Source organism: Struthio camelus, chromosome 2 (genome assembly GCF_040807025.1).
Source record: "Struthio camelus isolate bStrCam1 chromosome 2, bStrCam1.hap1, whole genome shotgun sequence".
NCBI lineage: Eukaryota > Metazoa > Chordata > Aves > Struthioniformes > Struthionidae > Struthio > Struthio camelus.
In genome coordinates this window covers 6,257,356-6,274,065 of record NC_090943.1, presented here as the reverse complement: position 1 = coordinate 6,274,065, position 16,710 = coordinate 6,257,356, and the positions used below count along the sequence as shown (strand labels likewise).

At 53.4% G+C, this 16,710-nt stretch overlaps 1 protein-coding gene across 2 annotated transcripts in view; it reads left to right on the top strand.

Moving 5' to 3' along the window:
• Nucleotides 1-1,439: 1,439 nt before the first annotated feature.
• LOC104150762 (mitogen-activated protein kinase kinase kinase 3-like) overlaps nt 1,440-16,710 on the top strand; it is a 78,706-nt gene continuing 63,435 nt past the window's right edge. For both annotated transcript variants that reach the window (XM_068934157.1, XM_068934156.1), the window contains exon 1: nt 1,440-1,576. The gene's annotated coding sequence lies outside the window, so the exon portion shown is untranslated. The remainder of the gene's footprint in view (nt 1,577-16,710) is intronic.

Here is a 16,710-nt window from a genome sequence, read left to right as displayed (position 1 = left end):
AAACCCCAGCAGCCGTCGGATGGGAAGTGCGCAAGCTGCCTCAACAGCAATGGGGCAGCCTCCATCTTTCTCGAGTGCAAGGCCACTAACAGCACCCGAAAGCCGAGCCGGTATGGGGAGGGGTGTCCCCAGGGCTGATCCAGGCTGCAGGACCCCCCAGGCTGATTCAGGCTGTGGGACCCTCCCTGGTCTGATCTGAGCTGCAGGACCCCCTAGGCTGATATGGGCTGCAGGACAGGGGGTCCCCTGGTCCGATCCAGGCCGTGGAACTCCCCGAGCTCGATATAGACTGCAGGATGGGGGGTCCCTCTGGTCCAATCCGGGCTGCGGGACCCCCAGGTCCGATCCAATCTGTGGGACCGCCTGGGTCTGACCCGGGCTGTGGGATGGGGTTGCCTCTGGTCTGATCTAGGCTGTAGGATGGGAGGTCCCCAAGGCTGATCTGGGCTGTAGGACCCCCCACGTCCCATCCGGCCTGAGGGACCCCCTCCGTCTGACCTGGGCCGTGGGATGGGGGGGGGTCCCCAGGCCTGATCCGGCTGCAAGACAGCAGGTCCCCCCAGTTTGATCCGGGCTGCAGGACCCCCTAGTCCGATATGGGCTGCAGGATAGAGGGTCCCTCTGGTCCAGTCCTGGCTGTGGGACCCCCTGAGTCTGATACGGACTGCAGGATGAGGGCCCCCCTGGTCCAATCCGGACTGCGGGATCTCCCGGTCCGATCCAGGCTGTGGAACCCTCTCAGTCCGATACGGGCGGCAGGATGGGGGTCCCTCTGGTCCAATGCGGACTTCAGGATCTCCTGGTCCAATCCGGACTGCGGGACCCCCTGGTCCAATCCAGGCTGTGGAACCCCCTTACTCCAATATGGACTGCAGGATGGGGGTCCCTCTGGTCCAATCCAGACTGTGGGACCTCCTGGTCCAATCCCGGCTGTGGAACCCCCTCAGCCCGATACGGGCGGCAGGATGGGGGTCCCTCTGGTCCAATCCGGACTGCGGGACCCCCCGGTCCGATCCAATCTGTGGAAGCCCCTCAGTCCGATACGGGCGGCAGGATGGGGGTCCCTCTGGTCCAATCCGGACCGCGGGACCCCCCGGTCCGATCCAATCTGTGGAAGCCCCTCAGTCCGATACGGGTGGCAGGATGGGGGTCCCTCTGGTCCAATCCGGACCGCGGGACCCCCCCCGTCCGATCCGGACTACGGGACCGCCTGGGTCCGATCCGGGCTGTGGGATGAGGGGTCCCCTAGGTGCGACGCGGGCGGGGGGCAGAGGCTTCTCCCCCCCCCTCCCCGCGGCGGCAGCGCGACGCCCCCCGCGGGCCGGGCGCCTGTCCCCCCCCCACCCCAAAACCACCCCCCGCCGCCGCCGCCGCTGCCCATTGGCCGCAACAGCACCGCGCGTCACCGCTTCCTCCCGCTTTTGTGCACCGCCCCGCGCCGCCCCGCGCCCCGCCGCTGCCGCGCCGAGCCCGGACGGTGTGTGCCGAGCCGAGCCGAGCCGAGCCGAGCCCGGACGGTGCTCCGAGCCGAGACGCCGGGCATGGCTCCGCGCCGGTAGCCGCGCCGTCGGAGCGGGTAAGCGCTTCTCTCGTTCGCTCTTTTCATTTTTTTCCCCCCTCGAGCTCCGGTTGCGCTGCGCCCCTCGCTGCCGTCTCCGGTCGGTGGGGCCGCGCACGTCGCGGGGGCTCGGCTGGGGGCGGCCGGGGGCGCCCCTCCGGGAGCCGCTTTTCCCGGGTGGTCCGGGCATTGGGCTCCGTCCGCTGCGAGTTTTCTGCCCCAGCGTCGCCCGCCCCGCGAGGCTGCCTGCGGCGGCTGCGTTACCGTCACCCCAGCGCTGCACCCCAAATGCATATGCATGCATATATATATATATAAAAAAATACTGTCCCATAATCAGGATGCATTAACGTGCCAGGTCAGGTGCGATGCGGTTATGTTACCCTTTGCGGTCGCTTGGGTCCTGTCACGACGCAAAGTGTCCGAGTCGCGCCGGGAAAGCGCGGTTTTCCGGGAGCCCTCGCCCTCCGAGCTCGCCCGGCGAGCAAAGTCCAGCGGCGTGAGCCTCACCGGTCGGGGAGGCTGCCGGGAGGAAGGCCCCGCCGTCGCCGGAGCGGGAGCCGACGCGCGCTCGGCCGGCCGGGCTCTTCGCCGCGCAGGTGTGCGACGGGAGCGATAGCGGAGGCCGGTGGCGTCGGACGTGGGGCGACGGTCCGGCTCTCTCCCTGCGCCCCGACGGAGCGAGCCGTTGGTGCGGGGTGTTGCCAAAGCCGTGCTGATGCTACCGGAGAGGTTTTTTGGCCAACACCGAACTTCAGCGCTGGGAGCGGAGGGGGAAGTCGCGTGCCGGGGTGAAGGCCACGTAACGTGCCCAAGGGGTGGCTTTCCTCGGCCAGACGCTCCTTAGAAAGAAGTGGGGTTTTTTTGCGAAGACCTGCTTCTGGTTCAGAGCACGCCGGGGGCTGTGTTGAATGCATCGGTGCACAGACCGAAAACGCAGGGCTCTCTCGCCGCCGGCAAGCGCGGAGGAGAGGCCGGGGCTGGGAACGGGAAGCTGGGAGAGGAGGAGGGTCCTCTCTGGAGAGCTGGGGTTTGTGCAGAGTTCGGGTGATCCCAGGGATCTCCTCTCAAGCCCTTTTGCCTCTTCTGTGCCTGAAAGCCGTTTGACTGAATTTCCTTTTGTGGTGACTTGCAAATTTTTCCAGTCCGGCAAGTGCAGTTTGATGCAGCTCTGTGCACGGCTTGTGCACAGGAAACTCACTTGTGCAAGAGATCAGCTTCGTTTGCAGACTCGCACACGACTGTCTGTCCTGTGACAGTTGTGTCCGAGGGGCTACGTTTTCAGACCCCGAGTTTAGACAGAATGAGAGCAAGGGTTTCCAGGTTTCCCAAGGCTCCTGCAGGGTCGAGGCTTCCCTCTGCAGCCAGGCGCAGACTTTGCCTTCTGAAGGGTTTGCCACTTGTAAAAGCTGCTCTGTTGGAGACAGGATGCATGGCTGGATGGGCAGCCAGCCTGGTGCGATGAGGACTTAAAGGCTTTTTCATGTGTTCCTTCTCTAAACTAGTTTTGGTACCTCCAAGTTTTGATATATATATATATATATATATATATATATATTTTTTTTTTTTGGCTGCTGGAGACCAGGAGGGTCTGGATGCTCAAGCAGGAGAGAGCTGCTGAGGGCCAGCAGTTACAGCAGGCTGGGGAACGCCATCCTCTCGCCGTCCCCTCCGAAACATTGATGTTGCTTAATAGTGCTGGTGGTATTAGCGCACTGCTCGGGCTTGGCATGTTTTCCGAATCGTCCCGTACCAAGGCTCTCTTAGACCTAGACCCTCTTAGATCCTCAAACCTGGATCCTGTGTCCTGTCTCTGCCTGGGGAGAGCAGAGTCCTCCGCGGCCGAGCTCCTGCTGGCAGGAGGTCAGGGCACCCCGGCTTTGGGCTTGGCCGTGGTCGGGCATCAGCCGGAGGCTGCTGGGCTCCGTTGCTTTCACTCCTGTCTCTGCCCCTATCGCAGGCCCGGTGCAACGTGCAGAAATGTGCACGCTGTCAGCTGTGCCCCGGAGAGATGGAAAATACATTACACAGCCACAAAAAGGGGACTATGGAATTCAACTTGGGTTTTTTTTTTTTCTCCTTTCCACTAGCCTTCAGACACGATTTTCTCGGAAAAGCTATAAATGGCCCACTGATCTCGAACCTGGCAGGTTTACCACGAATCCCCAGACTCTATTTATTTATTTTTCCTCGTTTAAGCACCGCAAGGTGAAACAAGTGATGAGGCAGTTTCTGTGAATGCCTTCAGGACAGCATCGACGGAGTAATGTGTCTCGCAGCTGTGGGGCCCGAGCTCTCCCGGGCGGCTGCTTCGTTTCCCACCTGCTGCTCCGCCAGCTCTGCGGCTCCTCCTGCTCCGCGCGCACCGATCAAAGTCGTGTTTCTTTCTGGTGCCTTTTTCTGTCTTCTCCAAGGGTCTGGTTTTCCATGCTTAACGCTCCCATAGGAACCGGTGGGGAGCGCGGTATCCCGGCTCCCACGGTGGCTGGCGGGTGGCGAGTCCGTGATGCTCTACCTGGGCGCTACTGCGGTTCGTGATTCTGTGCTCTTGCGTGCCGGGCTCTTTTCACCCATTTGGTTGAGTTTGAAGGTTGGAGTCGGGATGTGCAGGTTCCCGTTTGACTCTGGATTTAGTTTCTGCGTGTTTTTTACGCTAGTTGCGTGGTTTCTCGTTGTTTTTCCCGGGTGTCTTCCCTTGCCACGCTGCAGCACGCTCCGTGGCTGTCTGTGTTGGGGGAGCTGTAGGACACTGTCCGCTCTCGTCGGATGCTCTGACTTTGCCAGATGCGAGACGCAAGTGCCAAGTATCATCCCAGTTCTGCTTGGAGCGCCGTCTCCGTGGGCTTGGCCAGTACCCCACGCTGCGCGAGTCCTCATCTGATGCAAACACGGCGGCTAGCATCTGACGTCTGCTGCTTTTCCCCAAAAGAGACCAGGCGAGCGCGCTTCTGTCGGGGAAGGGAGTTGTCGTGTGAGCACGTGTGCCTGCGTGTTTTGGTTTGTTTTCCATCTGTCCCTGCAGCTGTGATCCGCTTTGGCCGAGCAATGTTACTATTAATCACCGTGAAAATACCCCTGATGTCCAACCAAATCCATCTCGCTAACGGTCCCGGCACGACAGCGTGGAGCCTCCGGACAGAGAGGAGAAGCAGTTTTGTGCGTGCAACTGGCTGAGCCACATCTGACCCTGCGGTGCTGCCGCTCCGGCAGTGAGATCCTCTCCCGGCGCAGCACAGACCGGCTTTGTTTTGTGCTAGGAGTGTTCCCCAGCTGGCAGGGTCGTTGCCTCTGGCTCGCTGCCTTTTTTTCCAATGGGGAAAAGATTTTCGGGCAGCATAGTTGGCCTGGAAGGCTGAATGCCTCTTGCCCTCCCAGGTGCTCGGAGCCTGCGCCGCCGTCCCCTGGGAAGGGCGCTGGGTTGGAAGCCCGGCTCAGCCCGTGGGGTTGGACGCTGCAGCATCGGTGTGGCCCACGGTGGGGAAACTGGAGGAGTTGGGCCCAAAGCCAGCTCACCCTCAGCAGCAGCAGCCATGGGGAGAAGTGGTCACTGAGCTGGCGGCATGTGGGTTCGCAGTGAGCTCGGCGTCTTCTAGCAGCCCTCACCTCTGCTTCCCCTTCTCTGTGATCGGCTGTGGGTGATCTGTTGCATGTCATCACTGCGTCAGGTCTCAGGTGCCAGCGTGTGTTTGAAGCATCTTAATGGAGCTGCTAGTGAGGAGGCTGCCGGTGGGGCTGGATGACCAGCAGTGGGGTTACCCAGAGCATTTGACCTGGACTTCTAAGGCTCTTGGAAGTCAAGGTTGAAAGGTGCGCTTGTACTGCCAAAAAGAGGGGGATTCAGCTCCAAAACCCATTCCCCAAACCCTTCTTCCTTCCCTGGAAGAAACCCAAATAAACGTTAGTGAAGACCAAGCAACTCTGAATTTAATGAGAACCTTCAGTGGGCTGGAGCTTTTCCTGCTCTCCTGAGTTAAAATCTATGTTGGCTTCTGTTTTACACCCCTCGCTTATGAAGCACGGATGTTTCTGCAGGAGGATTCAGGAGGAGTGGACCTCACCTGCAGAAGGATAGCGAAATTTTATCATTTCAATGAAAGCCCCCCCCGTTCCGTACATCCAGGCTGGCAGAGGCTCTGGGGCAGCCTAGGGAGGAAAAGCCACAGAAGCAGTGAAACCAGAGGGTGGAGTCGAGCCAGGCTTTGGCTCGGTGCCGTAGAAGTTGCGTGGGACAAAGTCCAGCGAGTAATGTGCCCAGCAAGGCAGGCTGGAGCCGTGTACGGCTAGATCCTGGAAGGAGCGGGCCAACCTCCTGCGTGGGATGCTGCGCAAACAGCGGGCATGCGGGCCAAGCCCTCGGAGGGATGGGTGGATGGACAGAGGTCAGGTAGCGCTTAAAGATGAAATAGCTTGAAAAAACCGCCCTGGCTGGGTGGAGCTCAGCCTACTGTGCAAACCTGCTATGGCCAGGAGCCTCCATGCTACGTAGCAGTGTGACCTGATTGATAACTAGATGGTTCAGGGAAAAAAGACTGGGTAGAATTGGTCTGGGAAGGTGTCTGGTGGGATGAAAAGTTCTTGCGGAGGAGAGAGGAAAGTCTTAAATCCAGCTCTCTGGAGGGTGTTTGTGACCTCTGAGATGCTTTGAGCGCTCCTGCCCTACACCTAGAGCTAGGACTGTCCTGGAGTGATTGTGTTTGGGTGGCTGTCTCGTCCACGTGGAGGTATTTCTTGCGCAGAGGCTTCCAAGTGTCTGTAAATCCCCGAGGGACTATTCAAATTTTTGCTTGTAACAATTACTGTTAGCCCAAACATCAGGTTTTGCGGGGGGAGAAAAATGACTTTTGTCTTGCGTTACAAGTTCTGCTCCTGCCAGTCCTACTGCAGAGGTTCGGAGGGAGACGCATCTTCTCTGGGATATCTGCTGAGACCTGGCAGGATCCTGCGCATGGAAGTCTGAGCAGTGAGCTTTTGTGATGCAGATGGTGGACAGCTTGGGTTACTTAGTGCTGTTGTACAGGGCAGGAGCCAGATCATAGATGATGTAAATCAGCAATAGCCGAGCGCCCTCCACAATGATAAAAGCCTACGAAATCTAGTTGAGATTCAGCATGTTTACAGGGTGCTCTTGCACCTTTTACTCCGCAAGGTTGCAGCGGAGATGCTTAGCCCGAGCTGCGAGGACCCTGCACAAAGGTGACAGGCACAAGGTGGATGGGCATGTCTGTCTCATGCTCGCTTCTGCTGGCTCTTGTTAACAGGTGGATCCAGATTAACGATTTGGAGCGTGCACTGTGCTGGGGGAACCCACGTGCTGCGATAAGGGAGGCTTGGGAAGAAGGTGTAGAGCTCCATTTAAGCTAGTGGTGAAGGTCAGCTGAAGGAAAGCGCTGCATGTGTGCAGAAGAGTCTTATTTTATTCTTTTCCTGCCAGCCTCTCACTTCTTCCTGTCTGTCACCATCCCGAGAGTGTCATGGGTGGTGCTGAGGACTGTCCCTTTTTTGCATGCTGGCTCAGTGCAATGTCATTGCAACCAGTGGCAGAGTTATAACTCATCTTGGGATCTGCAACAGAAATCCTGTGGCTGATGTGGCAGTGCGTGGCTGGACAGAGGTATGCAGTCTGGGATGGTGGATCTAAGCAGTCTGTGAAGATTTAAGTGATGAATAAGCACTACTTGGAAATCAGAGATCAGATTTTTTAGCCTTGCTTCCTTTTAGGTTGATGAATGCACTGATGTACTGTGGAGCTGTGAAGTAGGGCCTATTTTGCTCAACTGCTGAAATGTAAAATAAAAAAGCAGTAAAGCTACCAGGCTGGTCCAAGCTCCTGGACAGCTTTCCTTGTTGATGCAAGGTGCTCACATTTGTTTATGTAACTGCATTGCTTTGCAGTTGCTACCTAGGCTGGCCCAAGAGGAGTCTCAGATTCCAGCAATTGCAACCTTGACGTCTTCTGTGTGAGTTTCAGTGCAGAAATATGGTATTGATCCCTCTATTACAATCCTTTTGCTGGATTCCAGTTTGGAGAGTGGCTTCTGGAAACCTAGGTAGCTGGGTAATAAACCAGAGGAATGTATTTGCTGCTCCTTGGTCTTACTCCTTCAATGTCAGTGCTCACCGAGTAGCAAGAGTCATTTGAAAAATATGCAAGATATTTCAGTTATTTCTGGTCGGAGGGTGCTGGTGGCAAATAAAAGAGATAAACAGAGACTGTATTGAGCTGTGCTTAGCTTATTGCATCATTGGTTTTATTGAAAGGTTCAAGGTCCAGTTCTGAATGTTGTTGCTGCCTGGGGTAAACCCAACAGCAGGGTGCATTCAAGCTGCTCCTGAGTCATGCCGTGTTTCGCCGGGAGGGGATCAGGGTAGGGAAAGAGTGTCGTTTTTACGGCTCTCACTGTGTATTCCTTCTGAATGGCACTGTGCTTCGGGGAATTTGAGAGACCTTGCGAAGAGGTGCCTGGATGCAAAAGCCAGGAGAGAGGTTGAATGTGTGTGCTTTTTGAAACATCGGAACATAGTTCTCCTACACTGCTCTGCCCACCTCCTGATCGCCGGCAGTTGGATTAGTGGCTAGGTGCATTTGCGTTGGTGTTGGTCCCAGGAGCTTGCTCTGGGCATGCGCTGTGCTTCGTGGTGGCCACAGGGCTCCAGCTGCGGCACCTTTGAAGAAGTATAATGGGGCAGGTCCTGTCATGCTTCTCCCTTGGGCTGGTGCTCAAAAACTCTGCCCTTGGCTCCTGCTGATCCTGAGGAGCTGCTCTTTGGCAGGAGCCAGCATCTGATGGTGGCAGCCTCAGGTAGCCCTGTCTCTTCTTGCATCCTGCTGGATATTGTGGCTGCAGGGACCATTGGGGCTGCCTGATGCTCTTTTCATCTCTCCATCCTCAGTTTTCTGATGGGATGGCTCAAACTGGCTTTGCTGGCTGGGAGGACCTGTTTCCCCAATGGGACTGGGTTGATGCCTGCATGCTCCCTCTGCAATACAGTCATTTTTGGCTGTGCTGCCTGGGGAATGTGGAGTGCTCCTGAATGCTGACTTGAGTCATGGGTGGCTCCGAAGAAAGTACAGCTGTGTTGTTTTCTGCATAACTCAGTGATGAAGGTCTCCGTCTGCAGACTGGCTTGGCCTCACCTCCCCTGACTGAAGTGTGGAGGATCTGAAGATCTTATTTTTTTTTGCAGTGAGGAGACGAAATGCTTTGTTTGCTGGGGCTTTCCTTGATGCTCTCCCAATAGCACTGAAATGTTGAAGCGCCCTACAGAACGCCTGTGTCTCCTTCACTGTGTTACCCGGCTGATGACTCGAGAAAAGGAGAGAAAATACTTAATGATTGTAGTATTTCAGTGACTTGCTAACATCACGTGCGTGTCTACTCGCCTTTGGGATGTGATGATATGAAGTAAAGACGTGTGCTTTTGTTTGCAATTTGTGTTGGAGGAGACAAGATCAAAAGACTGGCTTTTGGATCTAGTGTGAAATGCACTGAAGATGGCAACTGCCTCTGTCTCTTGAGCGAAGGTTGAGGATGAGCTTGTTTCAGTCTTGGTCAATGTCCAGGAAATCCTGTGCAGAAAGCAAGTACTGCTGTCCCGGGGAGACGGTGTAATAAACTGTGCTTTTCATCCTGGACTGCTGCTGAGTGCCAAGGAGGTTGGGGACTTCAAAAGAAGGAGCGAGACCTTCTGTACCCAGCTTGTAATTGTATGGGAAGCCAGCATGCCTCCTGCGGTGTGCCTTGCCAGAGAGGTCCGTTTCAGTGTCTCGCCTCTGCTGGAGTTTCTCAGACAGTAGTGGCGGTTTATTTGCTGCAGGGACTTGTCAGGAGGTGACAAAGGTGTGAGGTTGTTATGAAAGAATGCAGGAGCCTCCAAGCTAACTGCATGTGATGGAAAGTGTCTTTCTTCACTGCAGGAGGAACCTCCCACCTCCCCGACATATCTTGGGCTGGATTTCTGAAAAATTCAGCCCTGGGTGTTGACGGACAGTTACCATAGATTTGGTTCAAGGGTCCAGGGTTGTATCACCAACTGCTGCTGTCCTTGTGGCTACGTTCAGGAGTGTCACCGAGGGTCTTTGACGCTTCTGCCTCAGCCTCCCTTACCCAGAAGCTGGTGGGTATGGTGGAGAAATCTTAAAAAAAGAGACGGAGATGGACTGCTTTTTCCTTAGCAGCGCTTAAATAAAATCACATGTGCATGTACCACATGAGTCTTGAGGTGTTGGTACATGGTGGTGGTGTGCTTCGCCTCATGCTTGTATCCTTTTTATTAGCTCACCGTCCCTGAGAAATGAGAAGAGCAAATATTTCGGTCAGGGATTAATGAAAGCTAAGTATGCCTTCCACGTGCCTGTGTGCATATGTGCATAGCCATGTATGTGTATATAGTCACCGCAGATTCCTGAGGATGGCTGCTTGTCGCGTCTGTCTTTGCTCACTGAGTGCCCCGGCTGGCGCTATGGGGCATCAAGAGACATCTCTGCCGCACTAGGATCGGGACCACGGGGATCCGGGCTGGTAAATCCTGCTCTTGTGGCATGTCCCGTGCAACCTGCTGAGAGCTAATCTTGCTACGAGGCTCTATTTTGGGCCCGTCTCTGATGTAATCTCTCAAAAAATGGTCTGATCTTTGACTTGCTGCTGAAAGTGTGGTTCTGAATGGGTGAGCGGTTGCTTACCTAGCATTGCCAAAGCAACGAGTTGTTGCTTTCCATGACTCATGAAAATGCACCGTAGGCTCTCTTAAGAATGGCTGAGATCATTTTTTGGCCGGGTCTGAGCATCTGGTTTCCTTAGCAAATAGCAGTGGGGGTGGAGGGAGGGGATTTCCAAACTTATTTCTTTGTATGTGCGATCTGGATTTTTGAGCTCTCCTAGAATAAAATACCGAACTCATTTAAAAAGAAGGGGGGAAAAAGAAGACGTGTGACTTTCATGTCTGTTTAGTTTTTGCAGCCTGTCTTGTTTTGCCTTACAGAGGGAAGGACTAATAACATTACAGAGGAGGGCACGCTGTGTTTTCCTCTTAAATAAACAGGCAGAGAAACATTATGGGTGGCATTTTTCTTTCAGAGCACATCCGTTTTGAGGAGGAGGGAGGTGCAGAGAAAAATTATGCAAACAAATCCATAAGTGTGTAGGTTTTTTTTGTTTTTGTTTGTTAAAGTTTGCTCCAACAGGATCGTTTGAACGCACAGTGCTACAGAACGGTAGAGTGTTAGCAAGAGGGGTTTGGTGTCTGCTCAGTGCAACTTTGGAGACCATTGATTTGCTTTCTGGTTATGTCTGCTTAGTCTAAAAGGAGCAGTATTTGCAGGGGCCAAAGGACATTGCCTGGAGGAGGCTCGCATCTTTAACAGCCGCATGGCGACTTCGGATAAGGAGAAGGTTCCCAAGTGCTTTACAGCCTCTGCAACCAGGCTGCAGCCGCCTCTGCAGAAGAGCTGCCTTTCCGGTGGAGCGTTTTTTCCTTGCCCAAGTTTAGCCGCTGAATGCAGGCGCCTGAGAGCAGGCAGGGAAGAGAGAGAGAGGAAATCCTCGGTAGGCAGAAGGTAATCATTTGAGATAAGCGCAGCGTTGGGTTGAACGCGCCTGTGCTTTGCAGGTGGTGGTAGGAGCGAGGGCTAGGCTTGTTAAACCTGGTGTATACACCTGTATCAGCTGACTTCAGGAACGGCATAGCCGCAGACTGACCTGTCATCGTGCGCGTGCTCCCTGCTAGCGCTCCGGCTGTAGTCAGGTCTCCCGGCTGCGTCCCCGCGGACGAGATCTAGCCCCGGGGCTGCGGAGGGAACCGCAGCGACGCAGACGCGTAACCGGCTGGCCTGCGAGCGGGCAGCGATGTCACCGAACAGGTTCGGGCTCGCTTCCTTGTAGTTGCAGAGATGAGATACTATAGAAAGGGCGACACACTGGCCGGCGAGAACAGCGAGGCTTCCTTTTCGTGCCCCGAGCGTGTCGCGCGGGGCAGGAACAGCCGACTGGGTATCGGTGCTGGCCGCGCCGCTAACGGAAAGCAAACTCTGCTTGCTCGAGGAGCAGCGCGACGCGGCTGAAGTCAGCGGCGATGCATCCTGCCCTTCGGATCTGGCGCTGCGGTGGTTGCGCGCGGAAGTACGCGCCACCCGCAGCTGCTCTGCGCGCTGTGGTTTCTCGGGTCCTGCCCGTTTCTCGGGTCCTCCCTAACCTCGTTTAGTTGGCTTTGGGGCAGGGTGGGTGAACCCCACTGATCTTATCGGCCTGGATGTTTTCCTTTTATGCAGAAAAGGAAACAAAGGCGATCTGCAGCCTGCTCGCGTTAATGGTGCTTGTGGCTATTTGGCTGCGGGGCTGAAGTTCGCCGCTCTTAGGCGGTGGGTGGCCGCAGCGTTACATCCCGCTTGTGTTACGTGGGTTTAGCACGGGACGATCTTCTTGCTGGAGATGGCTGGGCGCCGAGTGTTCACTGCCTCCCGGGCTGGCCGCCCTGGGCGCTGGGTCACTGCTGTGTTGAGCTCTGCCTTTCTGTGCTCTCGGCAGAGTTTCTGCTGGGCGAGACCCGCCAACGGGTGTAAATCTGGTAGTTGTGGTGGACGGAGGGTGCCAGCAGACCAGCTGGAGGGCTGGAGTCAGCCAGAGTAGCTGACTTCCAGGGCTGTACCTGATACGGTGCTGGATAAAGTAAGTGAGAGCAAAAATTGGCAAGCTATTTTTCTTCATTTTTTTTTTTCTTCCCCCTCCCCCTCTCTTTCTTGTCTTCTTCCTGTTGTGCCTTCATCTTGCCCTCCAACACACAGTGCAATGAATTAGGCCATCACCCGGGGCCTTGTAACTTCTAGGCAGGAATTACTAAGAAGAGGTAGATTTTTCTCATCTGTAACTCACACATGGGGATGTTGAAGTCATTCCCTCCCCCAGTCTAAGGTTTGCAATATGTGTAATTGGGCAGAGTTTGTCATCACATTCCTTCCTCCAAAAAATTAGTAATTAAATTTAAAATATTATTATTTTTTATTTGATCATTTTAGACCTCATGGCTTTTACACTTCTTCACTGAACTTCAACATCTACCAGTCCTTTTTTTTTTGGAAACCAAAAAAAAAAAAAGGAAGTGGGATTCTGATGTAATCATGTGACTCCAGGAGCTGGGTACTTCATGAAAAGCTCCCAATTATGTGAGAATGAGCAATACTTGGGGTCATCCTGTGGTCCAGCAGCCGAAAAAAATAGAAATAGAAGCAGAACCATCCGCTCCTGACTCTCCTTTCCAGTGAACGTTGCTTCCCCAGTGGTGGATGTCTGTCCTGTTGCAAGAAGAGATAAAGATTGTGTGGCTTCGGTTTTTGGGGTACTTTTTTTTTTCCCTTTAAATGATAGAAAGCTTTTTCTCCTTCCATGATGAAACTTGCAGATCTGTGATGCTGAAGCTTTTGTTTGCTCTTAGGGCCGTTTGGGGTGGTCTCTTGTGGGAATCTTGCAAATTGTTGCGTGCTTTGCTTGAACATGATTTGGGAGATGGTGGAGTAACGCATCTGCTGGATTGCCGTTCTCTGTGTGACTGCACTAGTTTTGCATTTTAAAACTAAGAAAGGGCCTCGCTGATGAATCAAGGCCAATGCAAATTGCAATATAAGTTATGCTGTGTAAGTTGTGTTGGATTCTCCTTTCTGCACCCGTGTTTAATTTTTGAGTTGGGTTTCTGACTGTTTCAGGAGACTAGCCCTGGCTGGTTGATGGAGGAGCAGCTTTTGTCTGTTCTCTTGCCAGCCTGCTTTCTGCAAAAGCATCCTGAGTACTTCTCCACACTGGGCAAGGTCAGGTCTAACTGTTCAGAAAAGTACAAATGCTACGATAATACGGAAATGAGGTTCCTCCGCTGCTTGTGGCTGCTGGGACATGAATTGGGTGACTTGGCTGGGTGCCTTTGAGCTCACCGAAGCTGAAGGCCAGGCAAACGTGAGCTCTTCTTTGCTTAACTCTCCTTGGGCAAGTCCTGTTAGCATGAGTAAAATAAGAGCAGGAGAACAAAATGTCTTCAGAGGGCAACGCTCTCCCCACCTGAACGAGCGAGCAAAGCCAGCACGTTTCTTTACAATGTGGGAGGTGCTTATTCTGTGACTAAGCACAAAAGTTGAGAGATGGAAAAGGTCCTATTAGATCATCTGGTCCACCTCCCTGCTGGCATGTAGTTTTTCTCCCTGGAGAATATTTCTGAATATGCTGCGGGGCAGAAGGGAGTAGTTTGCCCAGGGCACTATGCAGGACTAGCAGGCAGCTTGTGCAGGTGAGGAACGTGTGTGTGTGTGTGACTCAACTTGCCATGCAAAATTACTTGCAGCAACAGGATTTCACAGTAAAAGAGCTGAAAGCCCTTGACTTGACATTCCTTGTGCGCTTGGAGCTTTCCTGGTGACTTATTGGAACTTGTTTTGTGCAGGCGTCAGCTTGTCTTTTTTTTTTTTTTTTTTTTAACATTCTAGGATTGCCTTTATATTTATGATGGAGTAGGTGATTCGAAACCCAATCATAATAGAAGAAAATGAGAAGCCTTTTGGTAAGGAGAGTTCAGCCAGCTAGACATCTGTGCAGCTGGCTTGGGCTCACTGCGCTGGGATCTATGATGGCGGTGTCAGAAAGGTGCAGGTGGAAATGCTGCTGCTATGATAAGCAGAGCAGTGCTGGAATTTCAGGCAGCTCGGGGACCATCAGCACTTCTTCATTTATTGCTCCTCAGAATATGTAACCATAGCGTGGCCTCAGGCATATATACTTTTTTTTAAAAAAAAAACCCTTTCCTTCTGATTTAATTTGTGGCTGAGAGCGCTTGGCACCTCCCAGGACTGAAATCACTGACTCTTGAGGGTGAAGGGACTGATTCTGTCATCGCTTGGGCCCCGATTCAGGGCAGAATTGGAGCGTGTGCTGAACGCAGCCAGAGGGCTGGAGCAGAGATTTCCTCCTGGGACACGTGCTGACCTGCCTTCCTGGATTGAGACTGGTGATTTTTGCACTTTGGACAATTCCACTGATTCCAAGGGTGTCTCCTTGCTAACACTGGTATGAGATCAGTATTTGGGATTAGAAACCAGGCCTGGTCTGTGGTGCAGGTGAGCAACCAGGCTACTGCCTCGTGAAGGTGTTTTTTGCTGGTGGTGGGCCCCTGGGGCTGTGCTCTGGCCTGATGATCTGTTTCCTGACACTGCAGTGCGTTTTGTGTCATTTTCTGCAGATATTATGGGATCTCACCAGGCTGACCGACTGCTCTGTTGAGAAGCTACTCCCTAAACCCGCAGCAGATATGGGCTGGGTGTTTCGTGGTACAGGCGGTATCCCTGGCAGTGATGGTCTTTCTCTTGGCATGTTCTGTGGGAGTGACAGTGTGGCAGATGACATTTTCCAGGAAAAATTCCAGTGCTTGTAAATGAGCTCTGAGATGCGCTTTGCCTCCTTCTCCACAGCCAGAAATCTTCTAGGGAGGAGGGAGCTGGATCAGGGCACAGTGCAAGCAGGGAGCAAATCTGCCTTATTATTACTTAATTGAGAGAAATCTCTGTCTGAAAATGTAAAAAGCAATTGCAAATGCTGTCTCGGCACCACTTCTTCTCATCAATTAACAGCATTAAATGCTCAGCAGGGAGAATGAATTAGAAAAATAAAATCTTTCCATCCTGACAGCCTTCTGGTTTCCATTGAAATGCAGCTGAAGAACTGGAAAGGCTTCTGTGTGTTGTTGTGATACTCAGGCATATGTTTCTTTCCGTCCTGGAGATTAATTCTGTCTGTCTGTAACAGGGCCGTGGGAATCAATATTAAATTGTACTAAGAAAACTGTATTTCTCCAGGGCTCTGTTCTAAAAGTAGTTGGCCGTTTCCCCACTGTGCCTAGTAAGTGACCTGGTTTTGGAGCAGCTGAGCAACTACTGCTGTCATGATCCTCAAGCTTGGAGGTGTTGTGTGGCTGCGCTGACAATTCAGGGTTGGTCTGTGGTCTCCAGAGGGTGATAGGCTTCTCTCTTCTGAAAGTCTTTGGGTCAGACTTCCTCTGAGGTGGCTGAAGACCCTCGATCTCCTACTGGCTATGACTTTCCATTGCACAGCACAGCACCGGGGCTGGCAAGCCGGAGGAAAGGAAGTTACGCATTGCTCTGCCTCTTCTGTAGACCGCACTCAGCATTAGTGAGTTGTCAGGACCAGCCCTAGGCTGTGCAATGCCCTGAGTTGGATTTAGAGGCAAGATCTGTGTTTTTCCCATGTTTTCCTCCCTGTGCGCTTCTTCCATGGCGCTCTCTTGGTGCACACATAGAGAAGCACAGGCAGTGTTGTCGCTCTGTTGTTATTCAGGACTCGAGGAATGAAGGAGAGCCAGTGCAGAAGCCACGCTCTGCTGCTTTGCATGAGGGTAGCGGGTCACCGTTACCTGATGGCTTATGTTACTTCCTCACTTGGTCTAGTATTAATTCAGAATTAGATGACAGAAGTGCCATGAGCAAGGAAAGGACCTCAAATTCTGTGGCGCTCTCCAAGGCTGTTCCTCAGGTCCTGGTCTCTGTGTGCGCCGTGGGCCTTGTGTTTCTTATCTGCAGGAAGAAATAAAATAATCACGTCACTAGTTAGAGAGGTGCTGAGCAGGAAGTGGTCAATAAGTCTCTCCTTCGCAGTCGATTGGAAAGTTGTGTTTCGATCAATCAAATCCAAATGGGCTGTGGGGGGTGAAGCTGAACTCATTAAAGAAGATGCTGTGAAGCGGGATGGCTGCAAGAAGGACTATTGATCGCAGGTGGTTGAGGGTACACAGTGGTACATGAGGAGGCAGGAGGTTCGTAGGACGAATGATAGGAAATGCAGGAGCTAATCTGTGTGCTGTCAGTGGGATATTGCAAGTGAGAATAAGTGGGTCAGTTAGCAAGCGGGCTGATCGTGGGAGATGGCACAGTGACCTCAAAGCCTTGAGGACCATCTAAGCAGGGCTACTGCTAACACCATATGGCCCGTGCCAGCTGCTGCGAGGTCTTGCTGCTAACGTAGGCAGTGGGATGGATCTCCCTCCTTCCTCGTCCAAAGCCTGGTCAGTTAGATACAACCTCCACGTTAGAGTGTGTTGGGCCAGTCATAAACTTTTTAATGATTTTGGTGCTCTTAGAGATCAAAGCTACAGAGAGGGTGTTGGTTCCT